A 21812-nucleotide genomic window follows, 5' to 3' on the forward strand; every position below is an offset into this window, starting at 1 on the left:
CAAGAAAAGAAGAAAGATATAAAAAAACAAAAAAGAAACAAGGAACGAAAGAAAGAAAGATTTACATTCTAGTTAAATTCGAATACTTATTTCATTATTACTCCTTAAATGTATATTTTTACTGTCCTTTATTTCTTCCGAAGAATCCCAGATTGCTATGTAAAATGACCCCGTGTTCAGTTACACCAAATACTCCTCAGCTAATTAAAAAGTTCGGCTCCTCGGAATTGTCAAAGGTTTTTAAAAGATGATTGGGCAGTTCTGGTAGGATTACTGCAAAGTGCCTTTAATAAGGAGAAGGCTTTAGGGAGGCACGACAGGTGTCTGATTACTGGGAACAGTGGCTGCACTAAGACCACTTTAAAAAGCAAGAACTGATAAGCATCAAGAAGAAGGGGAGAGAAGATGAGCGAAGAATGATGGATTCTAGTAATGCATCATGAACGTGTAAACGGCCCTTATCTTGCCTGCAGCTAACAGACGAAGAATTTCCTACCCTATTAAAAGCATATCCTTAAAAATTTATAATGTTACCAATACCAATTTTCTATTCTCTTCCATTTATTCTCCACGGGACTTCCATGTAGCGCTGTGTTCTAAAATGAATTTAAAAGCTGTTCTTGTTTCAAAATGAGGTAGACAGGTAGATGTCGTATTTATGCGTTATCGAGACTGAAATCTTTACGGATATCTGTAAAATATTTCTAAGTGCTGTGAAACTACGCGGGTCCAAAGCAGATGGATTGTAAATTAAATCAACTCTGAAAGGGGGAAAAAAAGTCAATGTTAACAGGATGATATAAAACATAGCTTGCATCCAATCATTGTCCACTCATTAATCGTTAATTTCCATTCATTCATTCATTTATTTGCTTATCCACTCATTCATTCACTTCTTCATTCATTCATTCATTCATTCATTCATTCATTTATTCATTCATTCATTCATCTACTCAAGCAATCATTCGTTCAAAATCAGTTCTTGATTCATCCATTCGTTAATAGTTAACATTAATTAATTGAATTATTAACTCATTCATTATTTCAATTACTTACACAGTCCCTAATCTATTCATGCACCATTTATTCAAAATTCTTAATTCTTAAAGTATCCGTTCACTTATGAGTTAATTAATTCATGCAATCGTCCATCCATTCTTTCATTCACTTAGTCATTAATGCAATAATTTGATTCAAAATTGTTAATCTTAATTCATCCGTTCAGTTATGAATTCATTAATTCATGCAAACATTCCTCCATTCTTTCATTCACTTAGCCCTTCATGGATCATTCATTCAAAATTATCAATTTCAATTCATCCGTTGAGTTGTGAATTAATTCAATCATGCAGTAGTCCATCCATTTTTTCAAATTCACTTAGCCATTAATGCAATAATTAATTCAAAATTATTAACCTCAATTCATCCGTTCAGTTATGAATTCATTAATTCATGCAAACATTCCTCCATTCTTTCATTCACTTAGCCCTTCATGGAGCATTCATTCAAAATTATTAATCTCAATTCATCCGTTCAGTTATTAATTAATTCATTCATGCATTCCTCCATTCATTTTTTCATTCACTTAGCCATCAATGCAATAATTAATTCAAAATTATTAACCTCAATTCATCCGTTCAGTTATGAATTCATTAATTCATGCAAACATTACTCCATTCTTTCATTCGCCTAGCCCTTCAGGGATCATTCATTCAAAATTATTAATCTCAATTCATCCGTTCAGTTATTAATTAATTCATTCATGCAGTCGTCCATCCATTCTTTCATTCACTTAGCCATCAATGCAATAATTAATTCAAAATTATTAACCTCAATTCATCCGTTCAGTTATGAATTCATTAATTCATGCAAACATTCCTCCATTCTTTCATTCACTTAGCCCTTCATGGATCATTCATTCAAAATTATTAATCTCGATTCATCCGTTCAGTTATTAATTAATTCATTCATGCAGTCGTCCATCCATTCTTTCATTCACTTAGCCATCAATGCAATAATTAATTCAAAATTATTAATCTCAATTCATCCGTTCAGTTATGAATTCATTAATTCATGCAAACATTCCTCCATTCTTTCATTCACTTAGCCCTTCATGGATCATTCATTCAAAATTATTAATCTCAATTCATCCGTTCAGTTATTAATTAATTCATTCATGCAGTCGTCCATCCATTCTTTCATTCACTTAGTCATCAATGCAATAATTAATTCAAAATTATTAATCTTAATTCACCCGTTCAGTTATGACTTCATTCATTCATGCAATCATCCGTTGATTCCTTCACTTATCCATTCATGCAATAATTCATTCAAAATTAGTATTTATATTTACCGACACATTCACTTATTAATTCATTCATTCATTGACGCGATCATCCATCCATCAATTCCTTCAGTCACTTATCCATTCATGCAATCATTCATTCAGAATTAGTAATCTTCATTCAACCATTTCTATGAGAGAGTTTCTGGCCGATACATACGTCTATTATCAGGCAGTAAACTCACTGGACGATACTCCCAAGAGAAAGACGTTCACTTATACATTCATTCATTTATTAAATAATTCAGTCATTCTTGTATTCATTTACCCATTCATACAATCATCCATTCAAAATTAATAACATTCATTCATCCATTCATTTATGCATTCATTCACTTATGCATTCATTCACATATTCATTAATTATTTTATCCATTCTTGCTCTTATTCGTCTAATAATGCAAGAATCCATCTTCAATAGTTTTTTTTATTTACCCATTAATCCTTTTATTAAGTTTTAACTTTCATTCATTCATTCCTTCGTTCATACTTTCATTCTCAACTATTCATGTATTCAGAAATTTATCGATTTTTATACATTAGTGAGATTAACTATTGATTCATTAATATTCATTAATCTAAACATTTATTCATTCATTAATAAGAGATTCCTCTATTCATTCATATATTCGTGCATTCCTACTTTTTCATATTTTCTATATTTCCCTTTCAAACTTTATTCCTCCGCTTGTTTAATTCCTTAATTCTCTTTTCTGAATTTTTCCTACTTATCACTGTTTTTCTACGTTTCTTTCTTACGCTCTCCTTAAGAATTAGTAAAATTATTATTTTTTTTATAAAAACCAAATGAACAAAATTTTTTATGGTTAATATACATACATTATACTTTATAGAACACTATTCAGGATATTTAACTACAATTACATTTAAAAATAATATCAAATCTGTGTAATTATTTTGACAACTGTAAACAACAAATGCTTTAAGGTTGTAAAAATATGCAAATTTGATATTATTTTTATAGGTAATTATAGCTATTTTAATATTCTGAATAGTGTTTTATAAAGTGTAATGTATGTGGGCTATATTAAGCATGAAAAGTTCTGTTCATTTAGCTTTCATAGTCGCTGAGATATAAAAAATAAATAAATTTCGCTAAATTTTTGCAGGCCATGGTGTGCCTTCGCCTTTAAGTCCGCTATTCCCTACTTTATTAGCCGCCTAGAATCAACTGTCCGAAGACAGGTCTGAACCTCACATGTGATACCAAGAAGTCACCACTTATGAGGCAACTAGACCAGGAGATAATGGGATAAAGTGACCAGTTCCTTTCCTCCTCTATCGCATACATCGCCCACTAGGTATTTATTACAATAGTCAGACTTCAGATGTATACAAACAATTGTTCTTCCTCTGACACATATCGTCAAGTGAGATGTACTGCCTGATAATATAATATGTACACATCAGCCAGAACCTCAATCAGAGGATGATATTATGGGATTAAGGTATTATGTTTCTGCAGTATTTTGCAGGGAATGTGATAAATTGATTGTTTTTTTATTTCAAACTGGAATTTATCTGCCTTAACTTTAGTATTAAAATCACCGTTTGGAGTCTAATTCACTACTTTTTCGTCTTTTCTGAAAACTCAGACTTCTGGATAACGTGTTTATTGTTTATTGTTTATTGTTAATAAAATAACATTGGCAGAAATACAATCTTAGTTCTTCCCTGAAGGAGTAAAAAACTCGTGCTCAGGGAGATATCTAAACACAAAGATAAGCACAAAGATAATTTTTGACACAAACCGGGTCAAGAAAAAAAAATTACAGGAATAAATTAAATTTAAAAATACAATTTCAATTTTAACAATTTAAATCATACAAATACATATACATATTAAATCAATATATATTCTTTAAAAATTAAATTCCTAACGCTATTTTTGAAATTCCTGATACTAAAATTTTCCAAATTTGGGTATTTATCTATTATTTTATTGTATAACTTTGGACCAAAGTAGGTACCATGGCTCAGAGCTGTACTTGTGAAACACCTTGGTTCCTCTAGTCGTATAAAATCGGATCTTTTAGTTCCATATTTATGATGATACAATTTGAATTTATTACGGTTTTTATGTATGAAGATTAATAAGGTAATATAATAAATCTGTTTAATTTTCAAAACATTAAAATCAGTAAACAAAAGCTCAGATGAGTAATCAATTGGTTTATTAAGGCATATTTTAATGATTCTTTTCTGAATAAGTATCAGTGGAGTGAGATTAGAATTACAAGCATTTCCCCACCCTAAAATTCCATACTGGAGAATGGATTGAAATAAAGCTTAACAAATGAGACGTAAAATATTAATTGGTAAATATGACCGAAGTATAACAAAGATATAAATTGTTTTACGTAATCTATTGCATAAATATGTAATATATTTGTTCCATCGTAAGTGTTGGTCGATCGTAATGCCTAAATACTTAACTTCTGAGGATTCGGTTAATATGGGACATTCACAATTTTGAGAAGAACAATCTGAATGATGAATTTTGAGCCTAAAGGAAGATTGAGGATATTGAAGACCACTGGACCTTAGTGAAAATGGAACAACAGTTGTTTTGGATGTGTTTAAGGAAAGAGCGTTTGAATCAAACCACTCTTTAATTACCTGTAATCCATTATTCGCATTAATATAAGTGCCTTCCCAAGATTGTTCATCAAAAAGAATTACGGTATCATCCGCATATGAATATATAACCCCATTATATTTGCGTAAATCTGTTGATAACAAATCATTTATATAAATCAAGAATAAAATTGGACCAAGAACTGTGCCCTGAGGGACCCCTACTTTTATGTTTTGAGTAAAACTAAATTCATTATCAATTTTAGTTACTTGTAATTTGATTATTCTAGGCGACTCTTATAGCGGAACATAATTATTCATTCATTAAGTTCATTAGTTATTTCGTCTGCTTTTTATTTTCCGTGCCACCATTAATTTGTTATTTTACATCTCTACAGTGAAACCTTCACTAGTACAAAGACACACAAGAATAGGCTTGTGTAAAACCTTAGCACAGCCAGTATTAAGCTATGGTAGTGAAGCGTGGATTGTGAAGAATAAAGATATCAGTACAATAACAGCGAGTGAGATGAGGTTCATGAGAGCAACAGCTGGATATACTCGCTGGGATCATAAAAAAATGAGGACATAATGCAAGAACTTCAAATAGAATCCATTATACAGTTCATCAGCAAATATCAACTTCAGTGGAATCGTCATCTCGAAAGAATGGATCTATGCAGAATTTTAAAGGCACTGTTTCATTACCATCCGCATGGCAAAAGATCTCTAGATCGTCCGAAGAAGAGATGGACTGAAAATTCTAGTTTGAGACCGTAACAGGCCACTCGGCCTAATATTTGTTAGGAAGACGACGAAGACGATGTCTTTACAGCTTCCTTTCTTTGTTTTGAACATTTCCACTTTCCTATAACATTTACAGTATTGTTTGTGTTTCATTGTACCAATGCATTTCTTTGTATTGTATTGTATTGTATTTATTAACATTCTATGGTATTCATACATGCTTACAGCTAGAATATGGAACAAGTCAAAATACTTAATATTATTATAAAATCTTAATTTATAGTCACAGTCTAGATGAAATATATGCAGACGAGATTTACAATATAGTCTACTAGTACAACACAAAGTTTTAGTATCAATTTCATGAAGCGTTAGTGAATGTCATGAATTCACCTACAGAATAGAAGGCGTGAGAAATTAGGTACTTCTTTAATTTGGCCCTAAATAATTTTATGTTTTGAGTTTCATTTTTTTTTATCGATAGGGAGGCTATTAAAAATTTTTACTGCCATACAACGCACTCCTTTTTGATAGCACGATAGACTTGCCGATGGAGTATGAAAGTCATTTTTTGACGTGTATTTATGATATGAACTGTTGAATTAGTTACAAAGTTTTCACGATTACATACGAGGAAGATTATTAATGAAAATATATAGGCCTACTGACAAGCCATGGGCATTATTTGTAGTTTTTTGAAAATAGTCCTACACGCTTTACATAATCCCCCTTCTGTATCCTTCTCTTTGTTTTTGTTAAATATTTCCTACTTACCAAATTCTTTATTTATCCATTTTGATCTATTTCTTATCATTCTTATGCCTTTCAATTTTTTTAAGTATCTGTTTTTCTACCTTCTTTGTTGCCTTTATTATTTCTTTTTATTTCAATAGTCCTGTTTACTTTAACAGTACTTATTCCTTACCTTTATTTCCTTTACTTTCCTGAACTTATTCTCTTTTTTCATTCTTCCTTCTGGCTAGCAGACAAGAATTACTATCCCATTAAAAGAGTATCCCAAAATTTATAACCTTTCCAATACCAATTCCCCTTTATACATCATTTATTCTCTACAAGTCTTCTGTGTAATTCTGTGCACTAAAATGAATTTAAAAGCCGTGGGGTAGTGGCTACTGTAACAAATGCTTGTTGCACCGTTTTTTTCTCCTGTAAAAGCTACCACTATAGCAGCAAGCTTCATAAATTGATGCTCTTAAAATTGGCGTCATACGATTCGCTGTTACTATCTAGTAGAAAATCTCAGATTAAATCTAATTACAACCATAGTTTATAAGTCCCTCCTGAACCTGATTCGCTGTACGGTGGTATTGGCTGTTTCAAAACTACCTCTCTTCTTGTATTTTTATAAATTAAATTGCCTCTATCCCCACTTCTCTGCCGCCAAGAGCAAAATAAAACAACATCCCGGTGTAATGATTGTGGCAGGTGGAAAGCCAAATACAGCCGGGCTAGCAGATCATCACTGCAGCACAGGACGGCCTGGTCTCAGTGGTTCTTTATTTAATGACCATTTTAACTGCACAAGCTATTCAGACGCGTCGACATGATAATATGGCGACAATGAAGTAATGGTGGACTTAAGTGCTTGGAGATAACCTGCCCAAGTACCGCCTTGAACACCACACAAATCCAACACAACGAGTTGGAGTTCAAACTGCGGCCATTTTGAAGATAAATTTGCAACAAGATAACACAGTCACGACGGAATTCAATCCTTAACTAAGGGAAAGTTTCATATAAAGTAACGCAGCCTAAAGTGCGGTAACATAAAGTTATGTAAGGCAACTTAAAGTGCAGCAAAACGTAGTAGTAGTAGTAGTAGTAGTAGTAGTAGTAGTAGTAGCAGCAGTAGTAGTAGTAACAGTTTCAACAGCAGCAAAAGCCACAGTAGTAGTAGTAGTAGTAGTAGTAGTAGTAGTAGTAGTAGTAGTAGTAGTAGAGGTAGTAGTACTAGTAGTAATAACAGTTTCAACAGCAGCAAAAGCCACAGTAGTAGTAGTAGTAGTAGTAGTAGTAGCAGTAGTAGTACTAGTAGTAATAACAGTTTCAACAGCAGCAAAAGCCACAGTAGTAGTAGTAGTAGTAGTAGTAGTAGTAGTAGTAGTAGTAGTAGTAGTAGTCGTAGCAGTAGTAGTACTAGTAGTAATAACAGTTTCAACAGCAGCAAAAGCCGCAGTAGTAGTAGTAGTAGCAGTAGTAGTACTAGTAGTAATAGTAGTAACGTTGCAACGTCGGCAGTAGTATTAGCAGTAGTAGTAGTAGTAACAGTTGTAACAGCAGCACTAGTAGTAGTTGTAGTAGTAGTAGTTGTAGTAGTAGTAACAGTTGCAACATCACAAGTGATATTAACAGTAGTAGTAGTAATAACGGTTCCAAGGTCAGCAGTAGTAGTAGTTGAATTATAGTAGTAACAGTTGTAACAGCAGCAGTAATACTGTAATACTAACAGTTACATCAACAGTAGTATTAGCAGTAGTAGTAGTAGTAGTAGTAGTAGTAGTAGTAGTAGTAGTAGTAGTAGTAACAGTTGTAACAGCAGCAGTAATAATGTAATACTAACAGTTACTAATAATAGTAGTAGTAGTAACAGTTGTAACAGTAGTAGTAGCAGTAGCAGTAACAATTGTAACAGCAGTAGTAGTATTAGCAGTAGTAGTAACAGTTGCAATAGCAGCAGTAGTAGTAGTAGTAGTTGTTGTAAAAGTAGTAGTAGCAGTAGTAGTAACAGTTGTAACAGCAGAAGTAATATTAGCAGCAGTAGTAGTAACAATTGCAACAGCAGTAGTAGTAGTAGAAGTAGTAGTAGTAATAGAAGTGTAGTAGTAGCAGTAGAAGCAGTACTAACAGTTGCAACAGCAGCAGTAGGAATAGGAGTAGTAGTCGTAGAAATAGTAGTAGTAGAAGTAGTAGTAATAGTAGTAGTAATAGAAGAGTGGTAGTAGCAGTAGAAGCAGTACTAACAGTTGCAACAACAACAGTAGGAATAGGAGTAGTAGTCGTAGAAATAGTACAGTAGAAGTAGTAGTAATAGTAGTAGTAGTAATAGAAGAGTAGTAGTAGCAGTAGAAGCAGTACTAACAGTTGCAACAACAACAGTAGGAATAGGAGTAGTAGTCGTAGAAATAGTACAGTAGAAGTAGTAGTAATAGTAGTAGTAGTAATAGAAGAGTAGTAGTAGCAGTAGAAGCAGTACTAACTGTTGAACAGCAGCAGTAGGAATAGGAGTAGTAGTCGTAGAGATAGTAGTAGTAGAAGTAGTAGTAACAGTAGTAATAGTAGTAGTAGTAGCAGTAGTAACAGTTGCAACAGCAGCAGTAGAAGTAGTAGTAGTAGTAGTAGTAGTAAGAGTAGCAACAGTAACATCAGGAAGTAGCAGTAAGAGCAGGAACAGTAGTGGCAGTAGCAGCAGAAGTAGTAGTAGTAACACTTGAAACAGCAGTAGCAGTAGTACTAATAATAATAATGGTAGTAGTAGTAGTTGTAGTTGTAATAGTAGTACCAGTAGTACAGATGTATTATATCTTTGCTTTTGTGCAACTCACAATTTGGCGGAAGAGGGAAGAGAAACAAGAAAAGTTTGCAATGCTTTTTAATTGTGTGACTCTCACGACCAAGATAAAGCATTTGAAATTTACCGGTCACTCACCAACAGAGAAAATAAAAGTACTGTAGTAGTAGCAGCAGTAGTAATAGTAGTAATAACAATAAGTTAGAGAAAGAAAATGAGATGGAAAAGAAAAGAGAAGAGAAACATATATATATATCGAGAGTAGTTTATACTTCCACTCCTAAAATATTTACTATTTTTCGTCAATCACCCTGTATGAGAATTTACTCTTTACCTTCTCTGTATTTTCTTAGCCGTTATAAAGGAACGAATTTAAGACTCTGCAGAAACGAAAAGTATTGGTCACCTGTCACTATGCACTTGACTATAAATCTCTATGTTTAGTGGGAACTATTTTCTTTCTGCTAACTTCGCCAAGAAAGTTACAAATGCTGACAGTAAAAATTAAAACATTTTAGTTCAAAATAATTTTTCCAAGATAGAAAGATTCATGATTTTGTAGGTGATATGTTTATTACGACAGGGGAATAAAACCTCGGCCAAGAAATGTCACACCGCCAAATAATTTATCCTCTTTAATATATACACAACTGTTTATTTAGTCAGACAAGATAAATTCAAGAATATGTTACCTATATCAACAGACTTGAATGAATGGGCGAACTGCAGTTATGGATATCTTTGGCGTTTGCACGGTGGCATATTGGGAAAGGATCCAAATTTTAAATTTAGATGATTTTCAACACGTTAGATTAAGCCAGATCTGAGGCTCGAAAACGTGATATCTCTACCGTGTAATCGAACTGTAATTTTTAGGTTAGGACTTTGTAGGTAAAGACACGTGGCAATCAATTACTTAAGTAGGCTATTCTCTGAGCTAGAGAGGTCGTTCAGAGGTGGTGAGATGATGATTAGCTATGACTAGTTATTTCGTGTTTCTTTTAAATCACTGGAACGACAGGATTACAAATTGTAAGCACAAATTTCAACTTCCAGTTCGTCTTAAAACACGATCAGTTATTCAGAGATTGTGAGGCGTTAATATCAATTTGTAATGTGATTTGAGACATTTTCGATGAGTCGCAAATATCTTTTGGCGAATCCTCGGAGCTCACCTCATCTCACTACATATCGCCAAAATATTGTAAAAAAAATTGCACAAAATTGTAAAAATTGTAGAAAATTACTAAATTGTAAAACTGTAAAAATTTGTAAAAATTGTAATTGTAATATTGTAAAATTTTGACTTGTTCCACATCTTAAAGCTTCATTTCTCATGTAAGATCTATGGTATAAAATGAATGAATGAATGAATGAATGAATGAATGAATGAATGAATGAATGAATGAATGAATGAATGAATGAATGAATGAATGAATGACATTTATCATAGAGAGACTCTGCAACAGATCCAACGGTTTTTCTGTTTCCCAATTATGTATCTTCTTTAATAACGAAGCAATATTTTGCCCTAAAACTTTGAATGACCCTACATGTAAGACACTATATAAGAATCTAAAATTCTAGCTCCACGACACCTGCAATGCTTCGATTACCATTCCTTAACTCAAGGGGAGACTCCACTGAAAATCATGAAATTTTTCAAAAACAAATTTATTGTCTATTTCACTTCTTTAGAATATACATTTCCAAACCCCAAGTGGATTTAGTTCAATTATGATTACAAATATGTGATTTCTTAAAATTAAGGCTGTAAGGGGGCGTGGCTGTCAAAATTATTTTTTCATCAAAGAATTATTTTTTACAAATTTCTTATTATAAATCTAGCAACTTTTTGTTCTAAAGTTTGCTTTCTGAAGTTACTACGTAGATGAATGTAGCGAAGGAGAATTTTAATAGATATGTGTTACATAAATATTCATTTTCTTTTCAAATTCATTTTCTCGTAAGTTTATTCTTTTTGATTTAACACCAACTTTTTTTTTTTTTTTGGGAAAATATTAATCAATCTGGATGAAATTTTTACTGCAAGTATTTATGAAGTCGGTGAATGTTTCTGTGCATTCATTTTATAAGAAATGGTGCTAGTTTATTTTATTAATATTTTTTTCATGAATTATAAAAAGAGGATGGGCAGGTCATGTAGCACGTATGGGCGAATCCAGAAATGCATATAGGCCCAATTGTATGAAACTCCCTGACTAAAGATCAATTTTGATCGAAGATCGGAAAGTGAACTGAGTTCAGACACTTCTCTATTGTATAAAACTTTTCTGCGATCAAATTACCTTGGTTCAAATGCAATCCAAGTTCACGTGAAAAGAATTTGGCAACATCGCATAAACAGGTGAAGTATGTAATGCGCGGGCCATGTTGTACAGGTTTGTTCAGTGTTACCAATTTAGCGACTTTAACTCTTTTTCAACGACAATTTCTTTTAACTTTTATATTGCTTAAATAGGGATTTAGCAACCTTTTTAGCACCCCATAGTGACAAAATTTAATATTTCTTTGTCGATAAAGAGAAATCTAGCGACTTTCCAACTACTTTTTGGCGACTTTCCGTACACTCTGTTGGAGACACTGGTTGGTTTTGTGCATTGTAAATAATGGCGGACAATAAGAAGAAGGTTGACCGTTCTCCAAATTGTTATCATGTTATGGTGTTTGATACTGCTAAACATAATAAAGCTTTATAAAACGACAATTTTCGTTTAAAAATACAGTTAAATGAAAATTTATGAATGTACCTATCATATCCATTAATAATTAATGGTTGTTATAAACATAATATGATTATAGGTTATGTTATTTGATAATGCTGAACACGATAAAGCCTTATAAAATATAAGAATATTGTGTATTAAGGCAAGAAATTGAAAAAAAAAAATATACAAAGTCAAAGTCAAAGTTAACTTCAGTTTAAGCCAAATTAATCCCAGATTAGACTTTATACAACACAAAATTCTAACTTCAGCTAGAACGAGGATCAATTTAACCTCTGATCTAAGATTAAATGGTTTATACAATCGGCCCATAGAGTGTTAGTTGGGAGGCCGGAGGGAAAAAGAGCTTTGGGGAGGCCGAGACGTAGATGGGAAGATAATATTAAAATGAATTTGAGGGAGGTGGGATATGATGATAGAGACTGGATTAATCTTGCTCAGGATAGGTACTGATGGCGGACTTATGTGAGGGCGGCAATGAACCTCCGGGTTCCTTAAAAGCTAGTAAGTAAGTAAGTAAGTATTATAAAAAAGAACACCTTCAAAATTTAATAGTACATTGTGCAACTAGCCTATAATGGTAGTAATTAAGACGCGAGTATATTTTTTTCATACGAGCGTCTTAATTACCATTACAGGCAAGTTTCATATGACTTATGCTCGACCATATTTCCAACTTGAAATTATTCATAAGTATTCATGTTATTCTTATCTGACTGGGGAGCGGAACTGACCTTGTGCAATATCTCGTAAATTGTGAGATGTGCGCAGACGCGAAAGTATTGATTTTTTCCGAGAAACCAATGTCATTGACCTTGATATAAACTAGAGAGTAAAATAAACATTAACCTTGATATAACCTTGAAATTGATTTAGACATTCAAAGACGAGATGACAAATTGAATATATTTGAATATTATTTACAATTAACGCTAATTATTATAGTAACAGAACATAACCTTCTGCGACAGTATTGGATTTCCAGCCTCCGTGACGTTTCGCTAGTTGTCTTGCGATTGCATATCCGAGAATAATCTATACTTGCGCTTTCATATTGCTAGAATGGTGTCTTCTGATTGGTGGAACACCTGAACTTTAATGAATAGGTGTACTTTAATGAGGTCCATTAAAGGGCTGCTACCAGGTGTATAATTACTACATTTCGGCATGGTCGAGCATAGAAAAAATTTCCAAATGAATTAATAACATATTCCATAAAATGAATGTGCAGAATTGTTTCTCTATGTCTTGTGAATGTAACCAAGAAAAAGGAAGATAAAAAATTTAGATCTTCTTCTAAAAACTTGGGTTTGAAAATGTTTATAAAAAGAATAGAAAAATACGTTCGTAAAACTTTACACTCGTGGATAAAATTTAATTTTATTATGTTCTAGGAAGATTTTTTGCTATTAATTTTTCCACGAATGGTCTTACAACATCTGCTCGGCATCGAACTGTGGTGCTTCTTAATGGAAAGCAGTCATGTGACTGAAGAACGGCTGGGTCCCTACATAAAAAACGAGAGGAGCTTTTGGAATGGCGTCGGTTTTTTGCTGCAGACGCTTTCATTTTTCATGTTAACGTCGGGCATCCCACACCATTACGCGGGATAACTATATATTAACACAGCAACGACTCGCGGATGTAATCAAGTGTTTCGAATGCAAACGACAATCTTGTTCCAGCACAAACAGACCGTGCGACCCCTCTTCTCCGCCCCTACCGTTTCTACATCATTAGAGGAAGCGACTGAGTGACAAAAGGAAAGTTGCCAAAAATATTTTCAACTCTTGTTCTTGAAGGCTCCATCCAGGGGTTTACAAAAACAAGGACGCAATATACGTTGATAATTATTGACATTGAAACTTTGTAGAAGCCATTCATATCTGTTAAAGGCGATTCGCTAATGAAATTTATGAAACCACAATTTTTTAGCTAGAGAGTTGAAATTTTTACTTAATATGTAAGGTAGGTGTCCCTGATATGGCCATGCTACGGTTTGAGAATTTTTCTAGCTGCCATTTTGAAAAAAAAAATGTAAATCACTTTTTTCTTACTCGTTCTCAGTCTAATGGACTTTCTTAAAACAATTTCCTTTCCCAATAAAAATAGCTTTAATTGTCCAAAAAGTCCCAAATTCCAAAAGTCTACCTAGTCGCCATATCAAGAACATGTGCACATGATATGGCCACCCTTGTTCCATGTTCTACAAATCGTAATTGAAAGGCACACGGAAAAAACGATCAAGGTCCATCAAAAATCAAAATTTAGTTAATAATGCTATCTTATAGTGAAAAGGAAGTATTATCATGTGGTCTAGCTAGTAATAAGAAATAATCGTTCTTGACATTCCACTACGTCAATTTCTATTAAATACACACATAACAAAGTATTAAGTGCTTAAACTTTAAAATTCGTTTTTCTCGAAACTTTATAAAATGGACCTTGATCGTTATCCCCGTGTACCCTTCAATTGTTTTCAGTTTGATAGCGCAGTTGTGCTGAAATTAAATAATTTTGATGTAAAATTAATAAATATGACACTTAATAATCTTTTTCATACTTCAAAAGTGTAGTCAAAACTGGTTTTTCCATAAAAAATTAGATGGTTTTTCTTAAAATACAAAACTTTTGCGTAATCCCAGCTATAAGGCATGTAAATTTGTGGGGTGAAAAAATAAAAGTGAAATGAACTTGATATGGCCATGGTGCATTTGATATGGCCATATCAGGAGCAGGTAAGCTTTCACGAAAATCGTTTGATTATGAAAAACTCGTAAAAGATACGCCATCAACGACAACACCAATCAACAGAACATTAAAAACTGAATGGAGCACGATGGTTTTCATGAAACAAGTATTTGAAAAACATGCATAAAACAAAGGAGACTTACCAGAGAAAAATAAGAAGAGGTCACATGAAAACCGCAAAACAGGCAACTGACGCCATATTGCTCAACCTGACTGGATGGAAAACGATCAAGTGACATACCAGGATGTCCTTTCACTGGATGCTGCTGCAATTTAGCGGATATTTTGGTTAACTAACTCACAATAGAGGGGTGGCCATATCAGGAACATGGCCATAACAGGAGTACCCAATATCAATATCGTAGTTACACGATGTAAATTTCCATCTCTTCCCATAAACACTTTTTAAAAAATTAGCTTATTTTTTATTTTCTTAGTGAAAATCATATATATATATACACATGGTGATTCACGAGGAAAGGCCAAAAATTTAGAATGTGAATTCTGAAGTCATTCTGAGTCAAAAAGTTCATATGAATATGGGTCCGTTTCCGAACGGTTACGGAGATATGGCTCCTTGATTTCACAAAAACTTCTGGGATTCCATTCTACTAACTCGCATTTAGAGAGAGATAACGGAAGTTTTAAAGTTTATAATCACATATGCATACATATCTAATATTCTAGACGTCGGGGGTTGATGTTTCCGAACATTTTCAAAGGTACCTCCTTCTGCTTCCATGCACTATTGCCCTCGGGCGCGAATTGTGCTCGTCGCTCGGGAGAGTAGCTCGTGGCTGTTTTTATGCGGCGTGCAGCATCCAAAATACGGTCGATTAGAGCCTCTCTGGTTTCCACCTTCCTTTGGTGTACCAAGTCTTTCAGCCAACCTCATAAACAGTAAATATTCTTCCATCTGGTATCCTTCTGTTCGGAAAGGGTCGTTCATATTCAGCGACGGCACGCAAGGAACTTCCATCGCACAAACCATAAACGTACATAATATCGGCGTATTCTGTAGTCGAAAAATTATAAGCCATCTTGAAAAACACAACTTAACACTTTCGATAACTGTACCTGTATAAGTACTGCACTGTAGGTAGCTGACTGAACTGCTGTGAACTGATACGCGATAGCGTGTTTGTGTTATGTGCCGGTTCTGTGTCATTACATCAGACAAGAGCAGGCGATTGGACATTTGTAATGCCCCACCACCCGGTTTGTGAGGTGAATGAACTTCTCTCACAATATCGCTCACAATGTCGATTCCAATGTTACGTAATTCATTGCAATCGGTGACCTTGTCTCACGTCTCACGTCAGCAGCATATGGTAACGTCTGATTCTCATTGGCTCGAGACGTTTTACCAAAAAATGCATCTAGCTCAGCCATCGTTCGAAAACGTACCTAAGTTTATATGAACTTTTTCACTGAAAATGGCCTACGATATCGTATCCTAAATTTTTTACCTTTCCTCGTGAATCACCCTGTATATATTATTTATTTTTTTCTTAAAGGTAACACTGCATATTGTGCAATGGAGCATTAGGAATGTCTTACCCTAATTTGTTCATTTGTAAAAAAAATTATAATAATTTCTTCAATGTTCAAACATTATTACAAACGGATGTTATCGGAAACTGGCAAGCTACCACAAGTGTTTCATTGAGGTGAAAAAAGAGAACCAGTAACGGTACCCGATATGAATTTACAATTCCTGAAAGGAATCCATAACAAAGAAAACCTTAGTAATCTGTCTTGTGTAAGTATTTTATTTCCTTACTGAGTTTGTACTTAATTATAAAATAAAATTATTGAAACAATGCGAATGCATCATTTCAAATAATGTATTATATCACAATTTTCTAAAACTACAAAAACATCTATGATGCCTCTACCTATTTAAAAGTTCTCCCATCAATAACTTCCCAACCGTTACATTTCGGACATAGGTATGCCAAGTTAAATCGCTGCAGATTAACCCAAACTACATTACATTCCTTCTGAGACACTCTGCATATGCAACTATTAGAATGGCGAGAGCATTAAAAACAATACCCAAAAATATTATCATTATTATCTGCATCATTTCTATACAGGTATGTTTGTACGAGAATTTTTATAATATTTAAAACAAAAACAAATTAGAAACATCACAGATTTCATTTTCAAAGCATCTCGCTGCATACACGATACTGCACTAAATGATAAGCTTTGAAATAGGTTGGTAAATCGTGATGAGTAATGCTGTAATAGTTCTTTTTGAGAATTTATTACAATTTTACTAAGCGAAAGGAAGATCGGTTTTTGCGTCAACGTAGCCTATTAAGGGAATGTCCGTGGACAAGTTGCACAAAACCGGTCTTTCTCTCCCTGAGTAAATTTGTCATAAATTCTCAAAAAGAACTATCATAATATTACTCGTATCACTGTTTTACCAACCTTTAACATTTGACAAATGCTATAAATTTATGATGTATACACAACAATGCAATGATTATACTATGTAGATAATTCATTAAAATAAACTTGCAAAAATTCTACAGAACAACATAGAACTACATATCGTTTAGTAGATCAGAATGAAGATAAAAAGATACTTTTCCTTAAAAGACGAAATAGAGTACTACACGCAATACTACATTACCCTATGTCAAATGTTATAAATCAGAGGTCTCCAAAAAGCGTATAGTTATTCGCGCTCTGGATGCTGCCCGCCGAACACAGTGTGCTGTAAGGCTAGACAAGGGGAAGGGACTCGTACCTCAACAAATGGGAGCGGTCAGTGAGGGATCGCGGCAACGGTCTGCTTATGTTTACAAATAATAACATCAAAAGAATAAGAAATATCATATGTTTGTATATTATTTTGACATATATGAAGCTGCAGCCCGTCTGTTGCTATTGACACAAGCCATTGCAAATTCAACCTCTTCTGTTCTATAGTGCCTTTCAGTGCCTGGAAAAGATCTTCTCCTTTTGTATTTTGTAATTACATCTAGAAGACATTCAGACACAGTGAAATGTTAATTAACTCCTCGGATAAAAATGGCTAGGTGAGCTTTGTCATTTCTAACTGTGCAGTGCAAGTGAGTAAGCTACAAACTAGTTAATTGTGGTTTCGACTTCAGATTCAATTACATTGCAATCTTGAAATTCCTTTTCCGAACTGTAATTGGAAACAATTTAATTTTCTAAAACTTTGACTTTGTTCTGGACACAGTATTTTAGTAACGTCCTCTATGCACGATTTTACAAATGATGCTTCTGTAAAGGGCTTCATTGATTTTCCAATATTCCAAGCTAGAACATAGCTAGCAAGAAGCTTTTTTTTTAAGACTGAGGACACGTGTGTGATTTGTATTTGTATTTTGTTTTATATTTATCAAAATATTTGTAGGCCTACGCATTTCACCTAAAATTAAACGAAAAACTGTATGTTTGTCATGTCGAACTGAGTGTAAACGTATTATAATATACTGATTATTATGTATAACCAACAGTTATACAGATAGCCCCAAAATAAATTATTTTCACAGTCCAACATGCCTGTTATTGTATGATATTCTTTGTGAAGGGTCGAGTAGTGTCGTCGCATGTTGAATTTTAACACACCCTTAAGAATTTTCGAACAAATTAAGCATTTCACATTCTCCCCACTAACACAAAAAAATGTCTCTTCCTGTTCATCCTCGAATGTACTACGTCCATGATTAGAAGACATTGTGAAACGGTGCAACACTCCGACCAACACAATGATAATGGCAGTCCACCACTGCTCTTCGTTTGCGCATAAACATTGAGTACAGTACAGGTGGGGATGGATGAGGCGGAGCGCGCTCATTACGTACTGGCTTCGGTTCCGTTCAGGGGCTTACTCGCGAGTACGCTTTTCGAGACGTCTGATGTAGAGAATTCCTTAAAATAAACTGGTATAAATTCTTCAGAACTAACAACAAAGAACTATATATCTTTTAGTAAATCAAAATAAAGACAAAATATACTTTTTCTTAAAAGTCAAAACAGGGTACTGCACGCAATATTATTAGAGGGTTGGTTAACTACAGGAAATGATGGTTTCAAAGTAGTCTACCCTAAGGTAATACTGACATAAAAAGAGTAAAATATATGCCTCATAGATAATTGTATGTCTTAAATTGAGACAACTCATCCTGCCTGTGGTTTCCCATGGTTTCCTAAGACGGTAAGACAAATATTAGGATGAGTCCTAAAAGAAATGACCCACGCACTTACATAATATTCCTCGTTATAAATTTAGGCTTTTCCACATAACTGTATTAATTGTAGACCTGGTTGAGTGGAAGAGGTAAAGAAAAAATATTATTACTATTATTATTATTATTATTATTATTATTATTATTATTATTTCCTTCATTATTTCTGAAAACAATTAACTTGTTATATACTTTTCATTGTTTGATTAAAATTAAATCAAATTTAAACAGTTATTATCCACATGGTGAGATTCATCATTATTCTACAAGACATAATTCTAGGGTTAGATTAGTCAAGTCCAAGCAATGGTTAACATCAATTGCATTGTCTATGTTTAATAACCTTACTTATAGTGCACATATTGTTAATAGAAGGGTTCAGAGCCATAGTGGGCCAAGCGCCATTTATTAAAAATGGGAAAAGCAAGGGTTAAAGGTTGGTGGATATCATACTTTAATGGAGATTGACATATCATTTAGTTTTAATATGCATAGTTTATATTATTTACTATATGTTTCATTGAATTATGGTAGTAATTTAATTTTAATCCTTGTTTCCTCCGTTTTTAACATATAGCGCTTGGCCCACTATAGCTCTGAACCCTTCAATTTTAATAGATTTAAATATGTTTTTCGTGACTGGCTAACCAAAAACCCTTCTTATCAATCTTCTTAATGTATACAGCTGTTTGCCGGCAACATAAAGTCTACTATAGTCCACTGTAATAAAAAAAAAACAAGAGCCAGAACAGGTCACATTGTCACTCAATTGTACCTACACCGATTTCACATTTCTGATAATCCTACTAGTCTGTGGTGTAATAATCATGATGAAGATCTGGAACACATTCTTCTATACTGTCCATCCACAAAAACCCTTCTTATGATATACAGTAAATTAATTAATTTATGGAAACTAGTGTTGATATAGTATTTTAGTTTTTTTGTATTGTATCTATGACACCAGGACTGTTTTTATCAATAAATCAATAAATATTATTATTATTATTATTATTATTATTATTATTATTATTATTATTATTATTATTATTATTATATTTCCTTCTGTGAGTGTTAAATATTCCTGTATAAATTATTGAAAACGATAATAGGCCTATAGCTTAATGGACAAAGAGTTACATTGTATTTTATTCTGTGTACTGTAATAACTAATAACATTGTTTTTATTGAGATTTATATTAAACACATTCTATCTTTGATGTTTCAAATTCTGTTCTTTATATGCTTACATTTTTATAGGCCTATATATTATTAGATTTGGTTTTATCTCCATTTATTGTCCATATTATATACAATTATTGAATATGTATTGTTTTATGCCCGGAAGTCTATTATACAGTAGCCTAAAATTTATATACTTTTCAAATGAATAAATACGTAAAAAAATAAATCAGTAAATGAAATAACCAACACCCACGTGTAAAACGTTCGGAATAGTTAATAATTGTACCTCTGAATGTGTTTTGTTGTAATCATAAAGTGAGCGGAAAAAAAGTTGGGGCAGAAGAAGTTATCAGATGATAGACAGCATTAAGATAATGGGCCATATGCGGAGACTAAGAGGAATGCAGAAATAAGAAAGATTGGAGTATGCTGGGTTTGCAGTAATAGATCTACCTTTGGACAGAACACTATAGAAGAATGAGTATCTATAAAATTGTTTTGTATTCAGTACTTAATTCTTTTGTACATGTAGACATTGTAATTGAGTTTATACCGCATATTGTATTTGCATATTTTAAAATAAATAAACTAATGAACAGATAGACAGGTACACAAACAAACAAATAAATACATAAAATGACCACACCCAAGAATAAATGATTCAGAATAATTAATTATACATCTGAATGTGTGTTTTGTTGTAATCATAAAGTATATTTCTTTACAAATTATTAACTACAAGTCCATATAGTGTCTGACAAAAATGAAAACAATAATATATTATAATGTTCTTACTTTTTCAATACCACAATTAACTGGATATGTGTGGTTCAACTGTTGATGTTCCTTTGCAGTTTATATGTGTTAACGTAGTCCTCGATAAGGGCAAGTTACCTGGTTGAGATTTTTTCCGGGGTTTTCCCTCAATCCAAAATGAGCAACTGCTGGGTAACTATCGGTGCTGAACTCCGGACTCATTTCACCGGCATTATCACGTTCATTCCATTCACACGCTAAATAACCTTAGATGTTGATACAGCGTCGTAAAATAACCCACTAAAAAGTAGTGCTTCATTATATTTAACAGTTAGCACATAACACGAAAGAAATACGTTTATATTCTACAGATGGTAATAGTCTCCGTGGTAGCCCAATAAATTCAATTATCGTTTCTTTCTACTTTTACGGTAACCGAATGCCTTGCTTCATTACTTCTTATCGGTGTTGCCAAACCCCTAGTGAATACAAATTAGAAGTAATTGGAATAATCCAGAAAAGGAAAGGAATATTTGCCAGATTTTTAAGTTATTCAAATTTACAGTCATTATTCCGCTCTCTTTCATTGTTTTAATGGAAAATCTGCTTCTTTCTCTGCGCCATCCTTTCACGGGTATAGAACTAGTGGTCTGTTTCGTCTCCGAGTGGATTTCGTCAATCGTTCCAGGCGTCTGCTAAGCTTTCTTTTACTTCTGGATTGATATTGCAGAATTATGCTTGGGTATCTGTCTTTTACGTCATCCTCGAGATATGTTAGGACCTATAACCAGGCAGCGTATTTGTGTTCCCAAACCTACAACGGATAGAGTACTTTCTTCTGGTATATTTAAGTTTAAACTGGGCCTCATCAGACCACACTACCTTCGTAAAAAATTCTTCGTCTTCGGTTACCATTCGCT

Source organism: Periplaneta americana, chromosome 2, assembly GCF_040183065.1.
Source record: "Periplaneta americana isolate PAMFEO1 chromosome 2, P.americana_PAMFEO1_priV1, whole genome shotgun sequence".
Lineage (NCBI taxonomy): Eukaryota > Metazoa > Arthropoda > Insecta > Blattodea > Blattidae > Periplaneta > Periplaneta americana.